This window comes from Protopterus annectens, chromosome 1.part1, assembly GCF_019279795.1.
Source record: "Protopterus annectens isolate FY-2018-M chromosome 1.part1, PAN1.0, whole genome shotgun sequence".
In the NCBI taxonomy this organism is placed as follows: Eukaryota; Metazoa; Chordata; order Ceratodontiformes; family Protopteridae; genus Protopterus; species Protopterus annectens.
In genome coordinates, this window is record NC_056726.1 from 642,144,412 (window position 1) to 642,165,882 (window position 21,471).

Sequence of the window (21,471 nt, forward strand, 5' to 3'; positions counted from 1 at the left end):
TCATTTCACTGAATTTCAAAACAGCAAGACCAAATCGTCGAAAACCCAAATCGTCGAAAACCCATATCTTCGAATCTCAAATCATTGAAAACTGGAAAGCAACTAGAAATAACATTCCACAGAGTTAGCACTGCATTTATGCAGGGGGGCAAGCCCCCCTGCACTCCCCCAAGTGGGGGGCTCCACCCCCACACCCTCCGTAAATACATATACCAACTCCAAGGTTGCATTACAGTGGGGGAAGAAGGTAATTTCCTACCCCACTGTAGTGCGACCTTGGGTTTGGTATATTTAATTATGGGGGTGCAGGCGGGCTTGCTCCCCTGCATAAATGTAGTAAACAGTGTCTGGGATGTTTTTTCTAGTTCCTTTCTAGTTTTCAATGATTTGAGATTCGATGATATGGGTTTTTGACAATTTGGGTTTTCGACGATTTGGTCTCGATGTTTTGAACTTCGAAGAAATGAAATTCGATGATATGAAGTGAACTATATATATATATATATATATATATATATATATATATATATATATATATATATATATATATATATATATATATATATATATATATATATATATATATATATATATATATATATATATATATATATATATATATATGTATATATATATATATATATATATATATATATATATAAATATATACACATGTATACATACATATATATATATATATTTATGTGTGTGTGTGTGTGTGTGTGTGTGTGTGTGTGTGTGTGTGTGTGTGTGTGCGTAGATATACACAAATATACAGCTATGATAGGAAACAGCAAACAAGAATGACATATATTCACAGGTTATGCCAAAGGAAGTGAGGGGCCGAAGCAAGAAACATGAAACACGTAGCATGACCTTCCACCCCCCCAAGACGGACATGGGAAACATACACACAAACAATGTAGAGTCCACTGCTCCCCAGACCACAGACAGGATACAACTGGGGGATACACAGTGAACCCGTGAATTCTAATCTTGGAACACAGACAGCAGCATCGCTTGCGGGACACCCCAAACATTGGCAAGACCAAAAGAAGGTGATAAAACGAACATTCTGGCTGGGGTGTATATATACATGGAATACAAGGGTGGGAAAGTCTGATGACCCATGGGTCGAGACAATTGTATGAAATGGGTCCCATGAAGTGGAGAGTGGGCAGCGTGTAGTGGTGTATTCAGAACCGACCAGGACCCAGAAAAAGGATGGGTGCTGAAGAGGAGGTGCGGGTTGGAGAACTATGGGTAGCTACTTATGGGTCTAGGTGTGCAGGTGTTGGCTGATGTGGGTCTATATGGACAGCCCCAGGGATGTGTTCATTGGGCAGAGGCATCGCCTAACAAGCAGCGACACTCACTATGAGTCCCACTGCAGCAAAGTGTAATCTATATGGCAAGGAATGGAATAACCAGATATAGATGTATATATGGAAAGGTATGTGTGTGTGTATATCTACCCATAGTGACATAGAGATAAGCCTCTCTGTAGTACAAATGTATACATACAGAGACAGAATACATATATATATATATACCCACATATAGATACATACATATGCAGACACCCATAGACCCATATGTTGTTTTTTATATATATTTATATGTATATATATATATATATATATATATATATATATAGACAGCAATATATAAATATATGCATGTATGCATACATATACAGTTATATCTGTATATCGTAATATATATATATATATATATATATAGATATATATATATATATATATATATATATATATATATATATATATATATATGTGTGTGTGACTGTAAATATATACATGTATATAGCTAGGATATGATACAGCAGTTACGAGTTACATATGTTCACAGGCTTTGCATATGGGGGTGAAGGGTCCAATAAACAAACGTGTAACACATAGCATCAACCCCCCACCCCCCCAGCTAGGCCAGTGAGACATACAGACACACAATAAAAGTAAACACACCACTGTTTCCCAGACCACAGGCAGGATACAACCAGTGGGAGAGACTTGCCAGGTCTTGAAACATAGACATCGATGTCCCTTGTGGGACACCCAAAAATTAATGATTATCAGAGTCAGTCCCAGTAATAATTCATCAAACCAGGCTGTAGACATACACAGACCAGTAGGTTGTGCAAGCCTGATAACCCATGGGTCGACACAAAATATGACATGTGTCCCGACACGCGGAGAGTGGGCAGCTTGTAGTGGTGTGTTTATACCCCACCTGCACCCACAGTAAGGATGAGTGCTATACAGGAGGGGCAGGTGGGAGAACTATGGGGGCACAATTATGGGCCTAGGCATGCAGGTGTTGGCTGATGCAGTCATATTAGGACCGCCCTGGGGATTTAAGTAATATTCCAAAATGGGCATAGCTGACACCCATACATGTCAACCCCTAACAGCAAATCCATTGGACAGGACAAAAACCATTGGGGGAATAAATAGGGACCATACATCTGAACTGTCCCTGATTTCCAATGACATCCCTGATTTTGACTCAATTTATAACTCTGTCCCACTTAATCCCTCCTAAAACTAGTGACTTTTGGAGGAAAGGTAGTGAATTACACATAATGAATAATGACAACAAGAGTTATAAACATCATTTACCTCAGAAAATGTGTATGAATTCATATGCTCTGAATCTGTCAATATGTCAGGTTAATAGCATTAATAATTTAAATGTGTCCCTGATGTTGTTATGATGTGTCCCTGATTCAGATGATATTTTTCCCAAATTGTATGACAGGTATGATAGGGACAGAAAGCACATATTCCACCGACAACCTTAAAAAGATGATAGAATATTAGGTATGCAGCAGCATGACTCGGCTGAAGGATGTGGGTTCCAAAACCCAATTACTTGTTTGTACTGAAGAGTGTTATTTCCCATGTATTAGCCAGACAGGTGCAGATTGTAAGAGGAACACATCAATAATATAAATCAAACACCGGACAGGCCGCGGATTCCATACAGTCAAACGGCATGCTTTCACATAATGGGCAGCCATTCCCGATACTGTAGGCATGTAATCCAATGTAATAGGCATCACAAGGTAATATCATAGTCCTCACTCCCACCCAGGCGTGTGAGTGTCAGATGCAAACACCAAATGCAGTGCATTTGCAAGTGCGGGAGCAAGCGGATGTAAGCCTGTTTGGCCGCCAGTATGCGAGTATTACATTGGTGAACCAATGTAGAGGCTAACTGAGTGTAAGAAACTGTAATCGGAGGTTAGCATTGCTTAGCTCCACGCAAACCCATACACACCCGCTCACAACTGCTTTAAAGTGCCTTAATCACTCCGTATTCAATGGCCTTGTTCTTCCCAGCAACAAAATAAACGGCCTCTACAAGGTTCAAACCCAGGACCCTGCACACACAGCTATTGTGATTTACCACTAATCCATGGCAGATATACAGACATCAGATCTTATCACAAACATATCATCCAGTGCAGTCATTCCACAGTATAGGGAATGTATTCCATCATGTAGATGTATGTGTGTGTGTTTATGTCCAGATATAGATACATACATATATATAGATATATCAAGAACATCCCATGTGACAACAAAGCATTATAAAGGAATGAAAAGGGAAACACCAGCAATGTCTTTATTATGTAGTGGTGTTGTCCTATTTAATATCAAGACTCCCTCAGACAGACCTGTGTCATTAATACACGCAAACATTTGTACATTGGCCAAATACATCACTCTGTGCATTTTATTTACATTAACATAACAGTTCCTGTCCAGTCATTATGTGAGAACAGTACTCTTGCAAGGTGCTGTGTGTGACATCATCATCATGAAAAAGGTAAATGGGATAACCATAGAGGGACCGGTAGTGTTGTGTGTACAATGGGGTCGTCTGCATCATGTGTACCTGGAACCTTGAGGATTCATGTGCATACCAGGATCATGTGCCTGAGAGACAGAGGTGAGGACAACTGGAGTATGTTGTGATGCGTATTAAAAGGATTATATGTGTCTAGTGGACACATGTGTGAAATGGACAGCTATGTATGGGGCAAATGTTGTTCTAGGAACTGATTTGCCTTTTGTTTCCATAGGGTGATATTGGGATGTGGGGGAAGGAGACTAGGTATGCTCGTGGAGGATAGGTTGGGTAGCATGACAGGTAAGACAGCATATAGAGTCGGTATATGACACATGTGGGGGGATACACCTTGGACGGGGAGGGGTGTTCAGCAGTCACAATCCCATGAACTCCCAGATGGAAACAGTGGGATGGAGGTCCCCAGCCATGTGCAGCCACCACTGCACTAAAACAGCCACAAAGGTGGCAGTGTTCAGGGCTGTCTAGGAGGGGCAGGCTCACTCTGTAAATGTGACATTCTGCCCTCGAGCTGGCGTATCTGGCCTCAAAACCACTTATTGAGCCCCCTACGCACCACGTCTGGGACTGTACGACAGTGGACATGTTCCTGTCTGGACACGATCCCAGGGGGGACAAGCCCCATCCCCAGTGGTGGTTGCACCAGAAGGTGGTGCAGAGCCAACAGAGGTGGAGGTCCAATGCTGGGCCCAGATGTGCTGGCTCCTGGTGCCATGGCCATCTGAAGTGGGACAGGAGGTTCTGCCGAGACCTCCAAACCCATACAGCCTATGGAGTTGCAATTTTAACACAATTATGGCTTAGTAATAGTCAACAGCATTCAGGATTACTTATAACAGCATGCATAGATATGACCATCAACCCAACACAACAGATGGTATACATTTGCAGAGGGAGCACAACACATGCATATATACTGCATGACATCTGTACAAAGTGTAGAAGACTTGTGACTGCAGCTATGAACAGTGGCCCATTATTGGCATGTCACTGAGAACACCAGACAGTATCTGTCATACCACTGTTTCATGAGACATATGGCCAATCAGGGATGCGATGGCAGTAACTCATCATTATCACCATGTACTGACTGCATTCCTCACACTATGCTCTTGCAGTTCACAGATTTGTGTTCAATGAGTAACACAGGAAACAAATGGTTCCACACACTGACCAGTCCACAGATGGCCCTACAGATGGGGGTTCCCACACAAACAGAGCACTGTCTTGTCAGTTTTAAAACATGCTGTGTAGCCATTACCACACACAACGTGTTAAACTGGTGGTAGTCTCAATGAATCATAGCTACACTTACATGCTGTAGTCATGTCTGGCACATCACCCTCCTGTCTTTAGGCTATTTCCACTATGTATGTTATTTGAGGAACATCCAGATATCATCTGTGATGCCATTTACCAAACACCATATCCCCTGCCATTCACAGCGACTGTCATGGGCAAACACCAGCATGATGTTCCTAGATATTGTACTGTGTTTCCATGCGATTGACTATGGGAACATCATCACAGCTGTTCCACATGCAATCAGCTAGAGGAGGACTGCAATAGGGGCAGAGGCCATCACCTGATCATGGCCATCACTTACAAAACTCAAGCTGCTGCTGAGCAGGTGTACAACTCCACATCCACCAGAGAATGTGTGGAAGGGACAGACAGAAGCAAAATACATCAGAGAAGGGCTTGAAGATTAAAACCTAAGCATTGCCTGTCACACACCTACCAGTACAAGGGTTCAAACCCCTGACTGACTAGTCATTACTATTACAAGTGTATACAGTTACTCCCTGTGCCACAAAGCCAACATGTTGGTGTGCTGTAAGAACATATATGTGTGCTAGTGAGTGACATCTGCAACAGAGCTATAGTAGACATATATTAGGTGTAGCACACATGGTTGTCCACATGAATGGGTGTCATTGTCAACACAACCACACTCTCTAATGGACACACATTGACACACTTTGCCAGGCCCACAAATACACCTCTTAACTACTTAGTTTGCCACACTGCAGTAATGCACAGGTACTACATGCACCAAAGGGGATATCCAGAGGTTCTATGGGCTAGAGCATGTGAATGTGTCTGACATCAGTTGGTATGCCAATGGCAGTTATACTGGGTATGACTGTGGTTGGGAGCATCATACCCCACACGCAGACACAAGGTGCCAGTACTGACATGCATATGTGCATTGCTTCATGGGTGTGTAGTGGATGGCTGTGCAAGATGGCTGTACAAGGCTGGGTGAGGGGTAATCCTTGGCATCACACCACCCGACAATGGTGTGCAGTGTGGTACAGGGGTGTAGTGTCCGCAATGCCCCACACATATGGGTGTTGTAAGAACTGTCCTGACATCTCTGTTACCATTGTGTATGGCCATTGCTTTACAATGCATGCCATGTCTGTGTTTGATAGTCCTTGACATGAACATTGCCTGGGATATGCACGTCCCACAATAATGTACAGTGACATGTACAAGTGTACCTGGTTTGGCTGGCACATGTGTACACAGATTGTTATCCTCAGATATGCCAATACTGGCCTGGTGTGGCAGGATCTGCTTATAGACAGCAGGTTGACCCTGCACCTACATTGATAGCATGATACAGGTATTCCCTGGTGTTAGTGGCATCGGTCCATACAGGGCACATGTGTAAGGCATTGTGTGGCCTCTGTGGATCACATTTGATGGCACCACATATGTTGCAGGCATCCAGTGGGGAACATAGTGAAGGCACATTGTCCACAATTATGTACCGATTGTACTGCTGTACAGGGTGCCATGCCCTCTGCAGCCCACTGCAATCACACCATGCCTACTATCTGTTATCAATGTGCAGGGTACTAGCAAAATAGCGAGATATTCTAGGCAAGTGTGTTAGTGTATGACACATGGATTCAGAACATATTCCGGGTAATAGTAAGGTTGCATACCTTGTTCACCAGGCCTTTTGCCAGATGTAGGGGTATGGCTTGCCAACACAGTCCCTTGGCTGACTGACATCTGTACTCCAATTAAGGTGGACATTGGGACATATAATATGGGCACAATATAGGATAACTACAAAATCCGCAACCCAACATGTCCAGTGGTTAGACACTCACAGCCACCTCCACACAGGCTCTGGCTGTCAAACACACACACACATCTGCCATGTCTTGGAATAGAATCCCTACCTAACTAGTGTATCACACTACAGCTTTATATAGTTACAGCATGTGCTATGGAGATTACTGGTTTACAGCAGTCCCAGAGGTGTATTACTAGGTGGGTGACAACAGCAGGATTGCCAAAAGTGGTTATGCGAATTGTAAAGACTGTGGCAGTCCCAGAGGTGTATTACTAGGTGGGTGACAACAGCAGGATTGCCAAAGATGGTTATGTGAATTGTAAAGACTGTGCATACTCCAAAAAGCATTGTTTTTTTCCTCAGGCAGGCAGACACACACACACACACACACACAGTTGGCCTGTCTTGGAATAGAACCCCTACCTAACTAGTTTACCACACTACATCATTATGCAGTTAATAATAGGTTAATAGATTAGTACTAAGCTAACTGCCCTTGCGAGCCATTTTAACTCATTCCCTCCAGTAGAGCTCTTTTGAGTGTGTACCTTTAACTCCTAGTGGGCGTGGCTTCAGCATTTAAAAATTGAAGTTATCACCTTACATTTTTAACAAATACTCATTGACAGAGGTCATATATCAATACAATTGTGTTTGCTATCATGTATGCTTCAAGATAAAATTTTCCGATACCTTGTATGTAACATGGTTTTGGAATTATTAATGCAAATATGAACAGGCAACATTTGACGCCTAGAGGAGCAACTGCAGAAATGCTTGGAGATGTAACTTGGCTGTAATGAGTTAAGCCTAGCCAATTATCTCTTGTGAGACTCAAACCCTGCACCTTGTACTTGTAAAGCAAGCACCTTAACCATTAGGCCACCCTCCCTTAAAGGATGTGCTATAGACATTACTGGATTACAGAAGTCCCATAGGTGTATTTCTAGGTGGGTGACATTAGCAGGATTACCAAAGATGGTTATGTGAATTGTAAAGAGTGTGCATACTCGAAAAAGCATTGTTACTTTCTCAGTCAGACAGACATACACACAGTTGGCCTCTTTTGGACTTGAGCCCCTGCCTAACTAGTTTATCACACTACAGCAATATGCAGTTACAGCACATGCTACAGACAATACTGGATTATAGCAGTCCCAGAGGTGTATTTCTAGATGGGTGACAACAGCAGGAATGCCCAAGGTGGTTATGTGAATTGTAAAGAGTGTGCATACTCTAAAAAAGCATTGTTACTTTCTCAGGTAGATAGACAGACACACACAATTGGCCTCTCTTGGAATAGAACCCCTACCTAATTAGTTTATTACACTACAGCAATACGCAGTTACAGCACGCGCTATGGAGAATACTGAGCTGCAATAGTCACAAAGGTGTATTTCTAGGTGGGTGACATCAGCAGGATTGCCAAAGGTGGGTATGTGAACTGTAAAGAGTGTGCATACTCTAAAAGCATCGTTACACACACACACACACACACATGAATTGTAAAGAGTGTGCATACTCTAAAAGCATCATTACACACACACATACACACACACACACACACACACACACACACACGTGAATTGTAAAGAGTGTGCATACTCTAAAAGCATTGTTACACACACACACACACACACACACACACACACACACACACACACACACACACACACACACACACGCACACACACACGAATTGTAAAGAGTGTGCATACTCTAAAAGCATCGTTACACACACACACACACACACACACACGTGAATTGTAAAGAGTGTGCATACTCTAAAAGCATCATTACACACACGCGTGAATTGTAAAGAGTGCGCATACTCTAAAAAGCATTGTTACTTTCTCAGACAGACACACACACAGTTAGTCTGACTGGAATTAGAACACCTACCAAACTAGTTTAACACACTAAAGCATTATGGAGCTAGAGTACACACCATGGAGATTACTGGGTTACAGCAATCCCAGAGGTGTATTCGTAGGTGGGTGACATCAGCAGGATTGACAAAGTAGGGCATTTCAAGTATGCTGCGAGTTGTACATGTCTGTTACCTGTGTGTACCTGCTGCTTACTGTTATGAAAACACATTTACACCTGCTTAAAAGTGTCTTATGCAGTTCTAATTGACAGTATCAACAAGGCTTGCAGGTCTTGAACCCTAGACTATGCACACTGAGGTCACTGGACGTTCCACTAATCCATCTGGGTTGCATACATGCTGCATAGAGTCTATAATGCACATCTTACTACAGGTATTCCACAGTACTGAAAACAAATTCAGCTTGTGTACATATGTACTGTGTGAAACAACAAAGATAAGTCTACATCTGTACAACTGTCATAACTACACACACACATATATATATATATATATATATATATATATATATATATATATATATATATATATATATATACACACGTCTGAACACCCTTTGTGACACAGAGGGTTCCAAAGGAACTGACGTGTACACAAAACAGAGGCATCTCTTGTGTTATAACATTTAAATCTTAAGCAGTTCACCAGAGAAGGGATGTTTGTTGTGTATGTGGAGGTTGGGGTGGGGAATGATGGCTAATGTAATTTACCCCAGGGATTGTGGAGTTAGGGTGGGGGAATGATGGGTATGGATTTACACCCCAGCGACCCTTCTGTGTCACCGCTCGACAGTCACAGAAGAAGCGAGTGACAAACTGAGCAACGTCAAGGAATAAAATAAATTCTGATTTTATTAGCGCTTTCGGAGAGGTCAGTGCCTCTCTTCTTCAGACAACAAGCAAATCAATTAGTAACATTATATAGGCAACCAATTAATCAATTAAAACAATTAGTCTCTTCTTTGCCTTTCTTTAAAGAGACAAGTATTGAGCCCAGTTCAAAAAACATGTGAAGCACTATTCAAGCAGACACTACTTTTTCCGTGTGTGATAAGCTTCATTAACAAACAAGCATATATATAATATAATAAGTCTATTTTATGTTGTTTTATAAATCACTTAAATATTAAAATACTAAAATGTCAAAAGACAAGTAAGTAAAAATAACCCATGTGTAAAACAGAACATTGAAACCGTAATATGAGAATATATATATATATATATATATATATATATATATATATATATATATATATATATATATATATATATATATATCGAGAAAAATATCTAATATGATATATCTCCATTGTCCAGTAATCAATTAATAACTATAATTAATATATGCCTATTCAAGCTGCTAGAAAAGTAGGAGCAATATACATTTTATGGTGTTAAAAATTATAAAACACCATTACTATGATTCCTGTCCATGGTCTTCTAAGATAAAAAGCCTAAAGTTGGAACAATAACATAAATGCAGAAATTGTATCTAATATGTCATTGACAATTATAAAAGTAATCGAATGCTATAAATAAATATTTATCGTACCTAATGAGACTCCTAAAAAAGGGGCAGAGCCAACTATATAGTGCATACTCTACTTCATATATAAGTATTTTCTGATAAAATTATAAACTGTATCAAATTTATAATTTAATGTGATGCAATAAAATATAATATACTCGTATATACCATAACATATAATAAACATTAATAAAATACAAAAAACAATGTTTAAATTAAAAACCTAATACGTAAAAAATATATATGAATAAGTGTATATACGTATATGAACAAGGATAGACTATCTTGGTAAAGCAAGATAGTTCAAAATGCTTTTTATTGAGACATATTCATTGAGGCCTGGGAAAATGTGGGTGGCTGTCCTAATTTGCCACATAATTTCATCTATTTCAAGTTGTATTTGCCAAGGCCCACCTCTTACATCAACCTGTCTTTGTTGTAATATACTAAATTTGAACCTGTGATCAGGAGACTCATTAGTATATCTAGCCAATGCATTGGTTGTGTCTCTTTTATTAATAGCGTATTGATGTTCATAAATGTGCTGCTTGATCTTTCTCTCAGTTTTACCAGTGTAAAATGCAGCACATTGGTCACAGCAGGCTGTGTAAATCACACTCTTAATATCACAATTATACCTGCCGTTAGCATGGTATGTCCTCTCTTTAATAGTAACCTTAGTGTCATTGTGTATATATCTACATTGTTGACACGACCCACATTTATTCATTTCATAATTCTTACCATATTTAATGTTTTTCTTTCTTTCCAATAGAACTTTTAAGTTAGCTCCTTTCCTATAAGTTATTCTAGGCCTTTCTCCCAATATCTTAAAAAGCCCACTATCTTCAATTATAATAGACCAATTTTTGTTTAACATTTTCCTTATTCTGAAATGATCTAAAGAATAAGTGCAAAGGAAACTAGCTTTAAAACCATGTTCACTATTGTTTGAAACCGTACTATGTTGGTCCTCCATATTTTCAACATTATGATAATTATAATTCTCCAAGAGGGGTTTAAAGTGGCCAATAGATCGTTTATGACTAACTTCCCAAGGGATATTAGCCACCATAGATTCAGGATAGCCTCTGTTGATAAACATGGCCTCTAGGAACTTACATTCCTCTGCAAAATCAGACTCATCAAATACCATTCTAGCTGCCCTTACCATCTGTCCTTTAACAACAGCTCTTTTTTGATAGTAAGGGTGGCTGCTAGTAAAATGCAGAAAAGAATTGGAATAAGTGGGTTTTCTGTAGATTGTACTTTTATATCTACAATTATCCATATCTTTAAACAAACTAATATCTAAAAAATTAATATTAGTATCATCTAAACTGTAAGTAAACTCAAAAAAATCAGTCATTTGGGATATACTAGTGATACAGGTTGGAACTAGAGCTTTAGGCCCCTTCCAAATCAGGAACCTGTCGTCCTGGTATCTAGTGTACCAGGCGGCATTCTCCTGAAATAAACTGTTAGCAAATAATAGCGTTTTCTCCCAGTGGGCCATTATACAATTGGCAAAGCTATCTCCACAGGGTGACCCCATTACCACGCCAGTGTTCTGTAGGTACAGATGTCCATCAAAAACCATATAGTTATTAGTTAAAACAATCTCAAGTAGGGTTTCAACCACATATATAGTTTTTTTCATCAGTATGTCTTAATCTGAGAAAATCTCTAATCCATTCAAGTCCTAGAGCTTGGGGTATTATGGTGTACAAATCCTTTACGTCAATCGTAAGGAAACAGGAATCTTCCTGAAAATGTAATTTATTTATGTCTGCCAAAATGCTCCACGGGTCCCTACAAATATGAGGCTCTTGTTCTACAAGGGGCCTTAAGATACTATCTATATATTTGACGCATCCATAAGTACAGAGCCTCTTCCATCCACAATGGGTCTAAATGGGGGATCATTACATCTCTTATGAATCTTAGGTGACCTGAACAGGGCTGGTGTTCTAGGAGCAATCGTAGTTAGATGTTGGTGCACATCTATGTCAGTGGTACCTTCCAAGAATAGATCATCTAAAATAGTTCTGATTTTTTTAAGTGCTATATTCAATTCGTTAATGCTAACTTGTGTGTAAACATTAGTACTAAGATGTTTATTCATGCTTTCAATATATGTATTTTGATCCATAAATACCAGCCCTCCCCCTTTATCGGGTTTCATAACCCTGATGTTACATTCATGCAGCAAATTAAGAAAATCACATTGATTTTTTTTAATATTAATATTATTGTTCCTTTTAGTAACTTTATAGTTCGCAGTAGCTCTTAAATCCATCTCACATATTTTTTCAAAGGAACTTAAACTTGCATGCAATAATTTATAACACCATAAAATGCATATTGTTGCTACTTTTCTAGCAGCTTGAATAGGCATATATTAATTATAGTTATTAATTGATTACTGGACAATGGAGATATATCCTATTAGATATTATTCTCGATATATATATATATATATATATATATATATATATATTTTTTTTTTTTTTTCTCATATTACGGTTTCGACGTTCTAATGTTTTGCACATTTTTACTTACTTGTCTTTTGACATTTTAATATTGTAATATTTAAGTGATTTATAAAACGACATAAAATAGACTTATTATATTATATATATGCTTGTTTGTTAATGAAGCTTATCACACACGGAAAAAGTAGTGTCTGCTTGAATAGTGCTTCACATGTTTTTTGAACTGGGCTCAATACTTGTCTCTTTAAAGAAAGGCAAAGAAGAGAATAATTATTTTAATTGATTAATTGGTTGCCTATATAATGTTACTAATTGATTTGCTTGTTGTCTGAAGAAGGGGAGGCACTGACCTCTCCGAAAGCGCTAATAAAATCAGAATTTATTTTATTCCTTGACGTTGCTCAGTTTGTCACTCACTTCTTCTGTGATTATTTAGTTTGTTTGCCTTCATTTAATTTCACCGCTCGACAGTGGCACAGGAAAATAACATACCCAACTATAGCCGTGCTTGACTGTGTATTCTTTACCATTCCTAACTATGTAATACTTTGTAGATACTGGTCACCACAGATGGCTATCATGGTGTGCTAAAAGACATTACGCATGTGTATGCCTGGCTACAGGGTAGTCACACACACAAACACACACACACTTGCTAGTATTTGCCTGTGTAAACGTAACTAGTACAGTGGTATGCAGCTTGGGGTATGTGCCACAGAACACATACAATTACATTTACTCTGATTCCACTTCTGAGCTGGGTGACATCACAGGACTGATTACTTGCAGTGAGGATGGGGGAAGAGGGAGGCTTAACAGTTGACAAGAACAAAGGCCAGTGCAAAAGGAGGTATATCTTTGGAATGCAGCAAAACCCACTGTCATGATAGGATGCAGACACAAAAACACACACACAACCACTTGCTGACATACACATTCAGGCATTTATTAACACACGCACAAGCATTCAACCATTTGCTGACACACACTCAGGCATTTGTTGTCACACATGCAAACACACTCACACAGTTGCCAGTGGTGGGATCAGAACTCCTGTCTATGTATAGATCACTATTACAGTACTACACAGTTACAAGATGCACCACAGCGATTACACATTCCACGACATTCAGACTGCCCTTCTAAGATTGAGGAAAACAACAGGGAGACTCACAGTCACGAAGTAAATAGCTGTAAACCTGTGTGTTTAAAGTAGGTGTCCATTACAACCTCTATGCACAAACAAGACACATCATCTGCAGGCAGGCCTGAGAGTTATAGTTGTAGCACAGCAGGAACCTGAACTGGAGTATGGCCACCTGTGGAATGGACAACTACTATCACTATACAGGGTTACAGTAGACATGCTCATACACTTAGTAGCACAGGGCTGTTTGGGATGCACTATGACTACAACTGCACAAGGTTATACTGGGCATGCTCATACACTTAGTAACAAAGGGCTTGTTGGATGCACTGACTCAAATTACACAAGGTGACTTAGTAGCACAGGGCTGTTTGTGATGCACTTCAATTCTAACCACAGAAGGCCACAATGTGTATGCTCATACACTTACATGTACAGAATACATTGTAATGGATTCCTATTGTAAACACACAGGGTTACAGCTATGTACATCTTACCTGTCAGTATATATGCACATCATACTGGTTTACTACCTGATACCTGCAAGTGGCCCGTAAATGATATATCTGTGTCTGTGCTGTGTGATACACATGCATACATGTACATGACGTATTGACATATATATGTTAAGTATATACATTCATGCATGTGTGGATGTGATAGACAATAGCTTACCTGGGACACACAGGAGGATGTTACCTACAGCATGTGTCACACACCTTGCTGCCCTGAAAGGCATGCATTGATAGCAGGTTGTGGACGGTGGCATTATACATGGAACAGTGGCATGTGCAAGCATAATGTGTGAGCCACATTGTGTAATGGTACTGAGGTGCAGGTATCAAGATGACCTCTCCCAGCTGTGTTAGTAGTTGTCATTATTAGCAGGACTGCTACCCTAAGTATATCTCGCATTGGTCATATACACAATTTCTGCTGTTGTCCGTCACCTTACATGAGGCATTTGCTACCAAGCACATTACTGCCACTCGCAGTGATGTCATGGTACGAGTGGCAACTGCTAGACCAAAACAATGAGCCAATGTCCTGCTGTTATTATGAGGTTGTCCAGCGTCTGTCATTCCAGGCTGTCATGACTGAATGACAAGATTTCAACACAGAGCACAAGCATCCGTGCTTCATGTGTGTGTGGTTAATACCTAGGTCACATTTACCCATATAGCCGCATTCCAAGGCAAATGTCCTACATCCAGAAGTAACACCCTGACACCTACAAGACAATTGCATTGAATGCGTATGCTAACCAGTACTAGATGTGTGGCTTTAGCAATCCATTTTTTCAATGTAGAACATAAGATGGGGAATACTGACATCTGTGCAGTGAGGAACACCTGGCTGAAGGCTCTGTAGTGCACTATTGCACTACCACCATAAAACTCAGATCCAGACATGTGGACCATAAAACTGGTATGGACCATTACAGGTGGTGGTGTACACATATTCATAAAGGTTACGCACATGTAAAGACCACTACTCTGACATAATGCATCACAAAGAGTCAGGTACAAGTGACAGTGGCAAATGTTGCATTCTAGGTTGCATCCTCATATACATCCACCACCTTGTACCCAGACTACCAACACACATCCATATGAGGTATGACATAGTATGGTAGACCACAAGATAACCCTCGATTGATGGACTGTACCTAGGCCTACATCAACTGTGCAAAGTACCCATGTACAGACACAGCTGCATAATGTGTTATGCAATGCAATAATACCATTGTTTGTAACCAGCTCAGTTGTACACATACTAGGGTCACTCGGATGTTGTCAGCATTAACACGGTCGACTGTTGCTGTACACCAGTAAACAACACCCTCATGGTTGGATATGACCTAACTGTACCTACCCTGAATATGTACATTGCACACTCATACAACATAAATTACATTACCATAGCTTTCGTTATCCTTTCTACATACAGCTGGCTACAGTCATTACACACATGCACATGGCAGATAGCATGTGAACAGTACATAAGGCTTGATATCTATGTTAACAGAGGTAATATTCCCTCTCTACTGGTCACCCATGACACCTATCATATCATACAACACCCCATGTGGCATGTATGTCATTAGACATGTCCACCTAATGCAATGCCTACAAACATACCCAAATAACAGGATCATAGGACCTACACAAGGCCTGTATTGACAGACTCAGGGAAATCCAGCTCTACTCTGTATGTTCCTGAGTAGTCACAGGTGATATAGGTTCATAGGTTCATAGGTTCATACTAGGCTATCTGCCCTAGTGCATTTATAAGCCTAGCCAGAATGTGTTTGGCTTTCGCCACCCATTTTAAATTAATTTTGCTATGCCCTTTTTCGAGGTTAGTATACTGTGCCTCTGTCTAACAGTGACACAGAAGTGATACCCGGGTTAAACCTACAATCTCCCATCCACTCATCAAGATTCCTCTTGAAGAGAGTCAATGAGGGACTCTGCCTAACCTGGACTGGGATTTTATTCCAGAGTGAAGGGAGCCTCTGGGTTATGAATCTGTCCCTCCAGCATGTCCTATTTATTTCAGTGCTGAGGTTCAAGTCTCTCAAGCGTGTAGCTCGATGGGATTTGGATTTTCTGAGGTGCAGTATGTCCATTAATTCCGGGTTGGACATGGCTTTATACGTCAGGCACAGATCGCCCCTGAACAGGCGGTATGCCACTGAGTAGAGCTGGAGTTTCTTTAACTGGGCAGCATATGGCATCTGTTTGAGCCCTTTGATCCTCTTGGTGAGGTACTTTTGGGGTCTTTCCAGTTGCTGCAGGTGTCTGGTAAAGTACATCCCAAAAGGGGCATTGTACTTAATTATGGGCCTGATGAGGGATGAGTAAAGAGGCACAATGACCTCCCCTGATTTAGATGTGAATCCCTTCATGATTAGGTGGGCTATATAAAATGGTTTTCTAACCACTTTGGCCACGTGGTTGTCAAATGAGAGATGGCTATCAACTTGGGTCCCCAGGTCCCTAATTACTTCTTCTGTACTTAATGGATTACCACCTATGTGGTAATTTGTGGGCACTTTGTTTTTGCCAAAGGGATGACTATACACTTTTGGCATTTAGCTTGAGGCCATGGCTCTGGCACCAGTTGTCTGTTTCTATGAGGCCCTTTTGGAGGATGCTTGTGTTGGCTGGAGAGTCGATTATGGTGCCCAGTTTGCAGTCATCTGCGAACTTGGTCAGCCACAGTCCTTCCATGTTGGCCTGTACCTCTGAGAAATATATACCGAACAAGAGAGGTCCCAGGACTGAGCCTTGTGGGATGCCACTTGTAACTGGTTTGGAGTCTGACATGGCTCCAGCAATTCTAACTATGTGGGTTCTCTCCTTGAGCCAGTTTGCAACCCATCTAGTGACATAGGGGTTTATATTTAAGCTGGTGAGCTTATCTATAATGCCCGAGTGGGGTATTGTATCTATGTTCATGACATTTACAGCCATGTGTGGCCACAGCTCCTACATATACCCCATGTCAACAATTGCAAGCCATGCATGCTGTGTGCTGTCTGGACATTAGCCTTAGTACCACAATAGCCAGTACATGCTGGGTTGATATGGTTACAACCACAGACCTCGCACATGCTTGAATGAGTGTACTGCCTAGCTCTAATAGAGCACATTTCTGGCACTCTTCCAGTAAACATGAGGTGTGTGTGGCAAATATGATGTGCTTACTGTTGACCATTACAGTGCCCTGGCTTCACCATGGCACTGTCAAGTAACAGTTTGTAGGAGCATGACATGGAATAATGCTGTGTGTGTCTCGCTGATATGTGCTGTTGTCATATATGTACACTTGCCTACTCGGTGAAGGTGGTGGTGTCCTACCAGTACATGAATACAACATCCATTATGGTGTAATGCTTGGCTATGTTTCACACATGATGTGGAGAAGGTGTGGAATGTATCCTCTTGACCTGCTAGTGCACTTACTGATGTAGACCGTATATCTATACATGTATTGATGTTTGTGTAGATTCCATGTGTGTGCAGTGTCTGATGTCTGAAGGTGACTGTTGTCTTAGTACATCATGCTGTTGCAATACAGCCTCAACATTGCCAACTGTATATGGTAATATGATCTAAGTACAGTAAGCTGTACATGAGGTATGGACAGATGTTTGAACATGACTACTAAGTGGTGGGGCTTCTTTGCAGATGAATGATTACTGAGGACAGCTCACTGGTGTGTTACAACCATTCCTACAATAACCTGTGTAACTGCTAATGTCAGGTGTTGTTAACTGAAGTGGAAGGCAGACAATGTAGAATGCTGTAAGGGTGACACTGAAGACAAACCTCATAACACCTGTAACAGTAATACCTCCCCTGTGCATATATTGTGCATATATCAGCACAGTTGGCAAAGGAAAGAGTCTGTAAGCTTTGTACTGGATGAGGTTGTGCTGTACTTCTGTAATACCTATCATGAGCTAGGCAGGTGTTTGATTCACAGTACTGGCACATGTGGGTGTGTGTGTGTGTCCATACATGTCACGTATGCTGGGGAATACCTCCCACATGTTTTCACTCTCCTGAACACTGTTGTTGACACCAGTACAGAGTGAAGTGTAGAAAGAAAGGCATAGGCAGGTGGTTGAACCTCACACATGTAAAGTTTCTGTATGTGCGTGACATAGGTGTATATCTTTGTGAATGCTACAGTGAGTGTGTGTGTGTGTGTGTGTGTGTGTGTGTGTGTGTGTGTGTGTGTGTGTGTGTGTATGGCTGTCCATGTGTACAGCTGTCCGGTCCCTGGAGTGAGGCTGTATTTTACCATAGTGAAATATAATGCCCCCGCTCCCCATCCAACTCAATGCAATCTAGCATCCCTGTTGATATCATCAATCGTAGACGGGCATTCTAACTGCCTGTTAACATGAACACCCTGGGGTGTGACCTGTTTTTACATAGCGTACGGATGGACCCCCCTCTCCACATACACTCACTGGACTATAGTATCCCTGTTGATGTCCTTGATCTTAAGCCATTCCAACTACCTGTACATGTGTAATCGCTGTGGTGCATCTTGTAATTGGGTAGTACTATAATGATGATATGCACATAGGCAGGGGTTCTCATATGAACACTGTCAGCTGTGTGTGTTTGTCAGAGTGTGTGTTACTGTGTCTGTGAATCCCTGAGTGTGTGGGTGTGTCTGTGTTTGCATGCTGTCATGGCAGTGGGTTTTATTGCTTCCCATTGAGAAGCCACTATTTCCACTGGCCTTTACCCTTGTCATCCGGCATACTGCTCTTTTACCTCCTCCCCACTCCAGGTAACTATACCTGTGATGACACCCACTATGGATGTGACTGCTCTGAACACAGTAGCTTACTACACAGCTATCATGCTCTTGGATCATTAGAACAGTAAACATAATTGAAACATGGGAGAATATAACTGTGATGTGGAAGCTACAAAGTGCATGCAGGTATTGTCATACTGACCTGTGGGTAGTCAACATGTACATATGGGACACTCACTGCAAACACCGACATCCCCCGGCACATGCAACTACACCTGAAAGAGGAAGGCAGAACATCAAGATCAACATGCTGTTAGTGTTGTTACACATGATACATACTGTCAGACGTACAAAATGTATTCTAAAACTGTAATACATGGTATGTCTGCTGCCTGTCAACACTACTCAATAATATTAATCTGCAATTGTTTACTTTGTATGTTCGCCCTGTGCATCAGACCATATGAGCTTGTCCCTGCACCGATGGTGTGGATGACAGGGATGCGGCACAGGCATCATCATATACACAGGGTGATAATGTTTGCCAGAGGCTTTGGCTGCACCATTGGATGACATCATGTGTGTGTGCTAGGGCCTGTGATATCACTGGGTGTTTGTGGATGCTATGTGTGTGTGTGTTGAGGTGTCCTACATTTGTTCCGGTGTGTGTGTATGCATGCACACAGGTCTGGCATGTGGCTGGCCTACACAGTAGTACTGACAGCTGCAGACTGTACAAGGCAGTTTCACAGTTCACGGTGTCTGGCCATGGCCATGTGATCTGCACCTGCTAGGGGTTGCATGGGCACTACCATGCAGAGGTCCAGATTGGGTACTGTCTGATGACACATGTCCACTGGAATCGTGTCCCTTTTGAGACCATCCAAAACCATGTGCACATGGCCTGCTGTGTCCTGGTGTGGACTGCACAGCCACCAGCTGCACTGCTGCTGCTACCACCACTATGGGAGCGGGCATGTGCAGTAGCATGTTCATGTAGACCTTCAACAGGTGATGTAGCTGACCTACATCCATGTGCCCGACGCCTCACTCCCACCAGATGTTCCAGCACAGACATTCCACGCTCAAGGATTGACATGCCATGGTCAAGGACTCCCACCATGTCACCCAATTGTCTATCCAAAACATCTGCAAGATGATGGTGAGGATTTGCATGTGCCTGGATGTTGCCAGTTAATGAACGGACAGCAGTCCTCTGAAGCCTCAGACCTTCTCTGTTGTGCCACTCAGCACGTGCCTGTGCCTCCATTACAGCCCAAAACATGCGACTGGTGACTCCAGCTGATATGCTTGGTCTCGCAGGGGCATGTTGGCCAGTGGTCCTCCTACGAGCAGCTCTGGGCAAATGCCTGCGTGGGACATCACCAGTCAGTTGACTGGGATCATGGTGTGCAGACACACCTTCCATAGTCTCCACACTTCCCTTTTCCATGCTACCACTCACCAACTGTCCTTCCTCTATGGCCAGTGGTGATGGCATATGTGTAGGCAATGGAACTGTGTGTGAGGATGAGGGGGAGACAGGTGGAATGGCAACTAATGGCACGGATTTAGCCCCTTACAACCCTGCCTGTGCCTCAATCATACTATCATCGTCACTGCTAGAGTCTGTAGGGACACTAACATCAGGTGGACCACAGGAGGGCAACACACCTACATCAACACCTGTGAGGGGAAGACAAGAACTGTACACTACAAGTTATGCCAGAGACACACACGGACACACAGACAGACACAGACAGACACACACAGACAGACAGATACACTCAGACACACACAGACAGACACACACACACAGACATACACAGACAGACACACACACAGGCACAGATAGACACACACACAGACACAGACACACAGACACACAGACACACAGACACAGACAGACACACAGACACCTGCAGACATACAGATAGACACACACACAGGCACACACACATAGAGACACACACACAGACACACACACACACACACACACACACACACACACACACACACACACACACACACACACACACACACACACACACACACAGACTACATGCAGGTGATATGGCAGATGGCATTCAGCTTAGACAATTATAGCATCAGCTTAGACAATTATAGTGGTAGTTAT